Source organism: Phalacrocorax carbo, chromosome 26 (genome assembly GCF_963921805.1).
Source record: "Phalacrocorax carbo chromosome 26, bPhaCar2.1, whole genome shotgun sequence".
NCBI lineage: Eukaryota > Metazoa > Chordata > Aves > Suliformes > Phalacrocoracidae > Phalacrocorax > Phalacrocorax carbo.
Genome location: NC_087538.1, coordinates 2,110,079 through 2,121,361, shown reverse-complemented (window position 1 = coordinate 2,121,361; position 11,283 = coordinate 2,110,079).

The following is an 11,283-nucleotide window of genomic DNA, read 5'->3' as shown; positions in this document are numbered from 1 at the left end:
TGTAGTGCTGTGCAGCAGAAGCGACATCCCTGGGCTGTGTCTCAGCCGCTTTCTTACTATACAAATATCTGTGTACATAGAGTAGTCAAGCCTGCGCAACACAGCTGCATTTCTTTGAGGACTGCTGTGCCACAAGCCACATCTTAGCCCCAAAGTTTTCCTTCCCCCTCAAGCGCGGAGCGTGCACTGCCCTTCATGCAGGGATGCTCTCACTGCCAATGTGTTTGTTCTCCTTTTCCCCTTCATAACCGTTCCCTTCCCGGAGCTTTCTATTTGCTGACGCCCTTAATATCCAGAGCTGTCAGGGATGAGAACCAAAGCCCTGCCGGCAGCTCAGGGAGGGTGAGCGGCTGCCCTTTTCCAAGCAAGCGGCTGAAATACAGCACGGTGAGCGGCGCTCTCAGTGTCCAGGCCTGTCACTGTCACGCTCCCACAGCACCTCCGTCTGCCCAGACCCCGCCGGGGGCTCAGCCACCGAGAGCAGCTGTCCTGGGAAGAGACTGGGGGGGCCTCGCAGGCCCTGGGGGTGTTGGCATGGCCCAGGCCCCTCTCTCCCTTCGTCCCCTCTCCAAAGCCCTGCCTGGGAGGGATGCTGCTCATCTCTCTCGGGAAGTGCAACCTGTTGATAGTCTTAAAAGAGGTTAAATGCAGCCTCTGTGGGGTCTGGTACCCCCATTCAGCCCCCTCAGGGCAGCCTCCCAGAACTTGCTTCCTCAGCAGGCACAAAGCGATACCTGAATCAATACTGAGCTGCAGCAAAGTGATGAAGCAGGAAAAAATTCCATGCAAGTTTTCATACTCTGGGCAAGTTTGATGCGAGATGTGGTCACGCGAGGCTCTCAATAGGATCGGGTTAGGAGCGCACAATAAATACCGCCAGCTGTCCCCTGCAGCACTGGGGCTTGTTAGCTGACTTGTGAGCCAGGCTGAGCGTTGCAGTAAGGAGCCGTTCCTCCGGCCCCAGGGACCGTTACGCGCTCACCTGGGGCTGCAGTGAAGCATGGGTTCAGAGCTCAGTGTCAGCGTGCCTGGGCAGAAGCCCAAGCTGCCACCCCTTTGCACCCAAGGGGTAAGTGCCGTCAGTGGGTGCAGGCGCTGGGGTGCATTTCCCACAGCTCATGGCACTCTCTGTTGATACTGACATGAGGCATTAGAATGGCTAAGCCGCGCTTTATTAGCTCGCCAGCCCAAAGGGCTGGGATTCAGGCCGATCGATAGTGGTGTTGCTCAGCGGGGTGCGAGCTGGTTACAGCACAGCCTCACCCTGTGGGGTTTGTTTCCCACCAAACAGCGGGAACAGATGAGGAACAGAGGGCTCTGCAAGGGGCGAGTTGTTCGATCTGAAGTGAAACACGAAGGCACGAGCGAGCTGGAGCGACGCACTGAGTCCCTCCCACCGGAGCTGAGTACGGGGAGGTGCTGGCGGAGGGGAGATAATTTGGCAGCCTGGAGAGCAAAGCGGGCACTTGGAGGAAGCGGAGAGAGAAAGAAACAAGAACGACTGGCAAGAGCCTGTGGAGGGTGTGAGAAGCCAAGATTTAAAATCAGACCTTGAAATAATGCTGACTCAGCACAGCTGCTGCACGCTATTGCCAATGGTGAAAAGCCTCAGGGATTTTTAGAAGCAAAACCAACAAGCAAACCAACAAAAAACCAGCTGGGTGATTTTTTTCCCCCTCAGCTCGGTTACTTTTCCCCAGCCCTGGCCACTCTGCAAGGCGATGCTTGTCACCCATATCAGGGTGCCGGATTGGGCCCAGGGCAGGGCTTTTGCAGGCAGCACATTTCTTGTTCCCAGTAACGCAGTCGCTGGGCATTGATCAACAACTGGGGCAGTTGCCCAGAATTACCATTCTTGCTCTCTCCCCAGTTCCCTTCACTTTTGCTCTTCCTTTCTCTTTCTTTCTTTCTTTCTTTCTCTGTCTGACTCCCTGCCTGTATTTTCTAACTCCTCCCTGTCTGTCCTACTGCCTGTTGCTATGTTTTCCTTTCCCTACACCTCTCTCCCGCTCCCTGGCCTTCTCCTTCCTCTGTCACCGCGTCCTGGCCGCCTGGTTCCCCTCTGTGCTGCAGCCTGTCCCCTCTCTCCCGCCTGTATCCCCCGCTCGGCCGGCCCTGCTGCTCTCGGGGCCTCCGTCCTGCTCCCCGGCCCCTTCTGCTCCTCCTGCGTGAACCCTGAAACTCACGGTTTGGGACCTAAAAAGGAGGCAATGAGTGTTAAAATAGGGGTTTGGACGCTGAAAGTGAGTCGTTGGGTGTTACAAATGAGGCTTTGGCTGTTAAACGAGGGCTTTGGTTCCTAGAAGTGAGGGTTTGGCTGTTAGCAATGAGGCTTTGAGCCTTAATAAAGGGGTTTGGACCCTGAAAGGGAGGGTTTGGGGCATAAAAATGATGCTTTGAGCCTTAAACCATGGATTTAGACCCTAAACGGGAGGCTTTGTGACATACAAATGAGGCTTTGACAGTAAAAAAGACAGGTTTGGACCCTAACAGTGAGGGTTTGGGAGCTCTAAATGCGGCCTTGAGCCTTCAAAGTGGGCTTTGGACCTTGAGAGTGAAGGTTTGGAACTGAAAACTGAGGCTTTGAGAGTTAAAAGGGGGATTTGAACCCTGAAAGTGAGGATTTGAGTGTTAAGAAGGAGGCTTTGAGCCTTAAAACAGGGGTTTGGACTCTGAAACTCACGGTTTGGAACGAAAAAATGACTGTTTGAGCATTAGAAGACCAGATTTGATGCCAGAAGTGAGGGTTTGGGCCCTAAAAATGAGGGTTTGTCCCTTAAAAGTAGGGGTTTGGACCCTAAAACTGAAGATTTGGAATTAAAAACTGAGGCTTTTAGCCTTAAAAGACAGGTTTGGACCCTGAAAGTGAGGGTCTGGGACCAAAAGATGAGACTTTTAGCCTTAAACGAGGGGTTTGGACTCTAAAACGTGAGGCTTTGGAAAGAAAAACTGATGGTTTGAGCATAAAAGGACTGGGGCCGCTGCTAAAAGTGAGGGTTTGGGACCGAAAGAGGAGGCACTGAGCGTTAAAAGAGGGGTTTGGACTTTGGAAGTGTGGCTTTGGGTGTTAAAAATGAGGCTTTGAGTATTAAAAGGGGGCTTTGGACCCTAAAAGTGAGGTTTGTGGTCCTAACTATAGGGCTTGAGGTTAAAATAGGGGTCTGGACAATAAAAGGGAGGCTTTGGAACTTAAAAATGAGGGTTTGTCCCTAAAAAGGAGGGGTTTGGATCCTAAAAGTGAGGGTTTGGGATCCAAATTAATGCTTTGAGCCCTAAAAGATGGTTTTAGACCCTAAACGTGAGGCTTTTCAAAATATAAAAGAGGCTTTGACATTAAAAAAGACAGGTCTGGACCCTAACAGTGAGGGTTTGGGACATCTAAATGAGGCTTTGAGAGTTAAAAGAGGGGTTTGGACCCTGAAAGTGAGGGTTTGGCTGTTAAAGCCTCATTTTTAAGCTTTAAAACAGGGGTTTCAACCCTAAAAGTGAAGGTTTACGGTTCTAAGAATAAGGGTTTGAGTGGTAAAAGAAGGGTTTGGACAATGAAAGGGACGGTTTGGAACTTAAAACTGAGGCTTTGAGAGTTAAAAGAGGGTTTTTGACCCTGAAAGTGAAGCTTTTGGAGATAAAAGAAGGCTTTGAGTGTTAAAAGTCAGATTTAGACCCTAAACATGAGGTTTTGTGACATACAAATGAGGTTGGATAGTGAAAAAGACAGGTTTGGACCCTAACAGTGAGGGTTTGGGACCTCTAAATGAGGCTTTGCACGAGAAAACAGGGCTCTGGAAATGAAAAAATGAGGTTTTGGTACCTAAAAGTGAGGGTCTGGTACTTTCAAAATAGGCATTGAGCATTAAAAGAGGGCTTTGGACCCTGCAAGTGAGGGTTTGGGACCTGAAAGTGAGGCTTTGAGCTTTAAAACAGGGGTTTGGACCCTAAAAGTGAGGGCTTGGGACCTAAGAATGAGGGTTTGGACCCTAAAAAAGACACGTTTGGACCTGAAAAGTGAGGGTTTGGCACCTAAAAATGAGGCTTTATTCCTTGTTAGAGGGGTTTGGACCCTGAAAGTGAGGGTTTGGGACCTAAAACTGAGGCTTTGAACCTAAAAAAACGGAATGAAAAAAATGACGGTTTGAGCATTAATAGGCTGGATTCAATGCTAAAAGGGAGGGTTTTATGTCCCAAGCCCGTCTTTCAACACTCAAAGCCTCATTTTTTAGTCCCAAACCCTCACTTTCACGGTCCAAAACCCTCCTTTTTAGGGACAAATCCTCATTTTTAACAGCCAAAGCCTGACTTTTATTGTCCAAACCCATCTTTTAACGCTCAAACCCTTATAGTTAGGACCGCAAACCTCACTTTTAGGGTCCAAACCCCTCCTTTTTTAGGGACAAACCCTCATTTTTAGGTCCCAAAGAATCACTTTAAAGCACCCAAAACCTTCACTTTTAACATCACAGCCTTAATAGGTAGGACAGTAAACCTCACTTTTAGGGTCCAAATCCCTGTTTTAAAGATCAAAGCCTCATTTTTAACAGCCAAAACCTCACTTTCAGGGTCCTAACCCCTCTTTCAACGCTCGGTGCCTCATTTAGAGGTCCTAAACCCTCACTGTTAGGGTCCAGACCTTTCTGTTTTACTGTCAAAGACTCGTATATTTGTTGCAAAGCCTCACACTGAGGATCTAAATCCATCCTTTAGGGCTCAAAGCATTATTTTTAGGTCTCCAACCCTCCCTTTTGGTCTCCAAACTTGCCTTTTTTAGCATCAAAGCCTCATTTTTATATCCCAAACCCTCACTTTTAGGACCCAAACCCCTCCTTTTTAGCATCCAAACCCTCATTTTTAAGTTCCAAAGCCTCCCTTTTATTGTCCAGACCCCTATTTTAACCTCAAAGCCTTATAGTTAGGACTGCAAACCTCACTTTTAGGGTCCAAATCCCTCTTTTAAAGCTCAAAGCCTCATTTGTAAGAGCCAAACCCTCACTTTCAGGGTCCAAAGCCCCATTTTTACACCCAAAGCCACACTTCCATCATCGAAACCCCTCTTTTAATGCTCACTGCCTCCTCTTTCAGTCCCAAACCCTCACTTTTAGCATCAACTCTGGTCCTTTAAGGCACAAACCATCAGTTTTTCTTTCCAAAACCTCACGTTTTAGAGTCCGAATCCCTTGTTTAAGGCTAAAAGCCTCATCTTTAGGTACGAAACCCTCACTTTCAGTGTCCAAACCCCTCTGTTAAGGAGCAAAGCCTCAGTTTTAAATTCCAAATATTCAGTTTTAGGGTCCAAACACCTACTTTTAAGTAGGTGTTCAAAAGCTTTTCAAAGCTTTTGAAAAGCAGGAACGGGTTCGGTTCTATACAGGCCAGCGCTGCTCAGAAATGGACCCCAGTCCCTGCTGGCCTCAGCGACCCAGTGGCACACACTCCTGTTACCGGCTCATCTGGTGGCTGGCTGTACAGAAATGTGACCTTTTTTGCCGTGGCTGGGGGTGGTGATGGTGGTGTTGCTGGTGTTCTGTCTCAGCTCTATAATCCATAAAGGAACAGAGACTTTAAGGTGTATCATGTTACTGGTTTGACAGGACTTGCATGCTAGAGAAGAGTTGCTCAAGTGACTTGCTACTGTTACAGCCTCTTGCTAGAAGGAGCAAGAGGGAACAGGGAAGGGTGTAGAGGAGGACCGGAGCAGCCCCGTAGCTGGTGTGTGCCGCCAGCATCGCCCTCGTACAGCCGTCTCGCCAGCAAAACGCAGGAGGAACAGAGCAGCTTATGGCCACTGCACGAAGCAGCTGCAGCGCAGGAAGGGGAATTTAACTGCGAGGCTGTGAGGCACAGCACGCGTGGTAGCCGAAGCCCCGCGGGAATCACGCGGAGATGTCAAGCTCTCTAAAGGACCCTGAGATACGAACAGCAAGAACTTAGCAATTGTTGACCTGGTATTTCTTGCAGACGGAAGCAGCTGACGGCTTCCTCTTTATTTGCTCCTAGTCCAGTCCTTGGGCAGATAGGCCAGACCTTGCAGCAGGGCATGCCTGCAGGAGAAAAACTGCTAAAGCCGCCTCTTTGTTGCTGCTCCTGTAACCAGAGCGATAGAATTAACCAACCATAGATGTTGCTATACTCCTCGTACAGCCTTATCCAACTGGACGTTAAGTCTGGGGACATGGAGTATACCAATCAGTGTATTCTCTGATCTGCATTTTAGTCCCTCGGTAATCATTAATGTGAACGAAACAATAGACAATGTGCTTCTGTCAGAAAAGGATGACAAAATGTGGTTTCGTGTAGTGGGCTGAGAAAACTGGCCAGGACTGCCAAGATTAAGAGCCGAGTAGGTAAAAGGTAATTCCGACAGGGGCAGATCGCGACCACCGACTCACGGACCACCACCGACCCAAGTAACACCACCTACTCAAAAGAGAACAACAGAAGAGGATAACTGAGCCTGCGCAGTAATTTACATACGGAACGAGCAAGTTTGTACCGATCGGTAGAAAGGACAATAATGAATATCTATGAATATGTAACTTTTTGATCTATAAATTGTACGGGAAAGGTGCGTAAGGTAGGCACGTTAGGAGGAGCGATCCCGCGTGCATCCGGCGCTGTGAATAAAGAATGCCTGCTCTTTAATACTAAATTGGTGTTAGAGAGCTGTTTCTGATTTTACCGCGTTTTTCGGTAACACTCCTACCAGTCTGTCACGATCCACTGTCGGGCTGAACAATTTGGCAGAGGTTAAAGCCCCTTGCTTTCCAACCGACCTCAGGTAATTCTGGGAGGTTGGGGGCGGCTGGGCTTAACTTCTGACTGACTCCAACGTGTTGCCGTGGCCAGGTTCCTTCTACATTCTCGGGCACAGGACTAAGACTCAAAACGGCATCAAAGTGCCAAGTCCCTTCATTTGGGCAGCGACGGAGACGCGAGAGAAAAGCAGAGAAAGAGAGAAAAAAGGGAGAAAGGGGGGAGAGAGAAAACGAGAGCGACACGAGAGTGTGGCAATAGCTACCGCCGCGGGACTGGGGCGGTCCGTCCCTCCGTGCGGTCCGTCCCTCCGTGCGGTCCGTCCTTCTGTGCGGTCCGTCCCTCCGTGCGGTCCGTCCTTCCGTGCGGTCCGTCCTTCCCCACGGTCCGTCCTTCCACACGGTCCGTCCCTCCGTGCGGTCCGTCCCTCCGTGCGGTCCGTCCTTCTGTGCAGTCCCTCCCTCCGTGCGGTCCGTCCTTCCACACGGTCCGTCCCTCCGTGCGGTCCGTCCCTCCGTGCGGTCCGTCCCTCCGTGCGGTCCCTCCCTCCGCGCCGACTGTGAGATTTGATTCTGCGCTTTTGAACAACTGAGGAGACGATAAGCAGTGAGTCACGTGTCTCTCTGATAATGTTTTCCTAGCGTAAGCTTACCTGGGGCTTGGGGCATGATATAATTCAATAGGCTGGAAAAGGAGAAAGAGGACAGTTACCCTTTTTCCTTGTGGTAAAGCTGCACTTGAGCCTGAGCTCTCAAGAAACACTGCTGAGTTTATTTCAGTAAAACTGAAATCGAGGGGTTCTAAGGCAGTGTTGCAAAGCCCTTCAGAATTCAAGGGACACCTGGAATTATAAACGTGAAACGTTCTTTTCTCCAGGTCATAGACGTTAAATAAGTCCATCAATCGCTCTCTGACAGCTTGCTTGCATATTTTCATATATTTCAATATTGCTGGAAATTTTTTCAGTTTTCAAGTCCTTTAATGACGGTTCCCGGTTTTTAGTATTTCGTATAAAACCAAGATGTTGCTGCTGACCCCACCTATTGAATAGCTGCGTGTTTTAATTGCCCAAGCCTCTGGCTGAGTATTCATGCCATTGAACGTTACTCACTGAAGGTGTGTGCATGAGGCGTGAATCCAACCTTCGTACCCAGGTGGCGAATAGGAGTTTCCCCAGGGACGGATTCAGAGCAGGGAATTAAGCTCTCACTCTGCACTGCGCTTTGGAGGAGGAGCGGGTTTGTGCCCCTTCTCTGAGTGGATGGTGAGCTGAGGGGTATTTCGCCCTTAGGGAACCTGAAGTTAAGCCAAAGAATGTCGAGTGAGTTCAAAACCCTGCCCAAGCCTTTGGAACATCCCGGCTCTGTTCACTGAGGCAAAGGAGTATTTTAGTTGAGCAACACTTATGCTGGGTAAAATGAGAGGATGAGAGGCTTTTGCTGCTTCAAATACTCATGGAAATGTCATTTTAAATGTGGTTCTTCAGACGAGATAAGTCTGCACCTCTTTTCTTAGCAGGACAAAACTTCTGAGCCTGTTCCCAGAGATAGAAAGAGCAGAGGAATTCCGTGGAGTTCCATGGTGGAGGGGAAAGATCCCAACCCAAAGGGTGCCGTGCTGACAAGCAGTGGGAAATACGCGATGCCAGCTCTTCCTGCGTAGGTATGGAATGAATTGGACTGACCGAGCAGTGAACAAGAGAAACCACGCGCAGAAGTGTGAGTGGCAATGCAACCGAACTGGCCAGCGCCTGTAGTGACGGGGGAGGAAGCACTGTCATTGCGTCTTAATCTTAAAATCTGTGATACTGTCTCATGTTGCAGTAGGGTGGTCCCCGTGTTCATGCCCCTGGAAGCTGGTTAAACCTGTGCTGTGCTAAGAACGTGTATTTCTGCAGAGCATTTTGGTGGTGTTTGTAGCGGAGTCGTTCTCTTGGAGAGGTCGTTTTGGTTCTGTTTGATGTGGCAAAGGCTCCTTGCAAAACGTAAGAAATTGCCGCTGGACTGAGATGTCCCCCCCCTCTGACTTCTATGAACTCCCGTGTGTGGAAGAGACGGAACTTTTCCTGTTGCTGTAAATTAAGAAAACACTCCTGTGTGCTGAGAGGAGCGGCTGTTTTAAACTGCGCTTGGTAGCACTTCTGTTTTGCTGCCATGGATCTCCTTCTGGAGAAGCTGTAACACAGGCTCCTTCCCTTTCTAAAATGTAATCACTCAGAGACGAACTTGATCGGAGACTAACTTGGTGCTGCGCCTGCAATGTACATTTGCCGCCTGGCAAAGGAGAGGTGGGATTCCTTTCACCTGATTTCTAGCTGTCCGAAAGTTATTTTTCTGGTCTGAGCTAATTTCTTGCTTGGTCAAAGGAAAGGGAGAGTTCTGCAGCAGGAAAATTGTTCCCCCCTCCCTCTTCTGGTCTTGTGGCTCTAGAAGAGTAGTTTAATCTGAAGGCCTATGTTTTAGAAGGCGAATGTGGAGTGAGAAGAATTCCACCTGTTCTCTTCCTTTGATAAAATCCAAAGCTTGGAAAAGTTTTCTTTGAGCCATCTTTAAACTTTTCTCTCCCACCAGGCCCTCTCCCCCTCCAGGGAAGCTCCTGTGCGAGGAAAGAAGGAAAAGCCTCCCTTTTTGCCAGAGGAGCCATCGCCCTCTTCTTCCTCCTCATCCTGCTCTAGTGATCCTAGTCCAGATGAGTTGTTGTGTCTCATTTGTGAAGATACAATGTCCGATGCCACTGTTAGTGCCTGCTGTGGAAACAGTTCCTGTGACGGATGTAAGTGCAGCTCCCACGGTTGTTACTTCAAAACATCACATCTGATCTTCTGAAAGCAGAAAGAGGAGATCAGGGAATTACTTTGTCACCAGCTCTATTTAAGACTTAAGCAGAGCCTGAACAGGAAAGGACTTTTCTCACTTAAAGAAAAAAGGCAGGAAGCTTTTTTCCCTTTTTACTTATGTAGTTAAATCCTCTTGAGGGGTGGAAGGAGGAGTTTGAGAAGAGAGCCTAACTGCGCAGGTGATTACAGTATTAGATATCGAACGCGTTTGGTTTGTCCCCAGCCCTTTCCCTCACACAGAATTATAGAGCCATCTCTGGTGCCTTCCTGTGGTCTGCAGCCAACGGGGAGCTGGGCATTTAATCCACACTCCTCTCCACGGGAGAGGTGGTTAAAAACTTCAGAGCTGTGCCGGTTGTAGCTGGGATAGAGTTAATGTCCTTCAGCGTCGCTGGCAGAGTGCTGAGGGCACACTGATGTTTCAGCTGCTGTTAAGTAGCGGCTCCGTGTCGCTAAGTAGCGCCTCTGCTAGTCAGGGGCCTCTCCAGCTTCCCGAGCTCTGCCCGACAGGTATGAGTGGCCGCGCCAGGGACCCCTCTGCCCGCCCAGCTCCATCAGGGGTGATGCCCAGGTGCGAGGGCAGAAGGAGGCCCCGAGCCGTGCGTCAGTCGGCCAGAGTGAGTCGGCCAGCGTCAGTCGGCCAGCATCGCCTGCCCGCACTCAGCCGGCTGGCGTCAGTCAGCGTCAGCGTCTGTTGTCGGGAGTCAGTCAGGACTTAATCCTGTCGGCACCGCTGACCCCCCGCCTGGGGTGTGGGGCTGAGCGCGGTGGTTCAAGTGCCGCCTTAGGCCCGTCAGTCAGGGTGGCTGTGTCAGCCTTGGCTGGCAGCTGTCACCTGCCTTTGGGCACACGGTGCCGTGTCCTGCTCTGCTGAGGGCGGCTCCTCATTCCCTGCCTGCTTCAGCTCGTTTTCCTGCTTCCACGTGCCTGGGCTTTGCTGGTTTAAGGCAGTGAAACGAACTTAATCAGGCTTCCCTTAACTTTGTGTCTTCTGCCTAGTGAGCCGTCGGACAGAGCTTTGGAGGAAGAATGGTGACAAGCCCCTGCTGGTGGGGTGGTGTTTTACTGGTGTGGAGGAGAGGATACTTCAGTTGGTGGGAGCGAGTGCCCAAACCCCGGGGCCTGTCGCGTGGGCTGCCAACGTTTCCGCAGCTCCCCTCGTCGGGCGGCTGTTTGCAAGGGGTGTGTTTGAGCACTGGGGGTTCAGCAGCCGCCGGGCCCTGGCCCTGGGCAGCCTGCTCTGGGGGACCCTGCCTGCGCAGGGGCTGGACCAGCTGCCCCCAGGGATTCCGGAAGGCCTTTCTCTCCCTTGTGACTCCGTGACTCTGGAACTGGTGCTGCGAGGGGCCGGCGCTGTGGGAGCGCTGGGAACGTTGTCTTCCCTGGGCTCTGCCTCTGTCGGGACGGCTGCGTGTGCGCTCTGCCCTGAGACACTCGGCGCCTGCGCCCGCCTGTCCAGGTACGCCAAGCAGTGTGCAACAGAGCACACTTTCAGGAGTGACCTGAGGAGCTTTTGCTAGCTTGGCCGCGTTGGAGAGGGACTGCAGCTCCTGCCTGCAGGAATAGTCGTGTTGGAGAATAACCCTAGGAGGCAGCTGGGTAAAGGGGCTCTAGTGTCAAACGCTGATGTGTCTCGGGTTTGGGTTTGTTCATGTAAAGGGAAATGAAATCTGTGGTCTGCATCAGATACGGGATCGGGG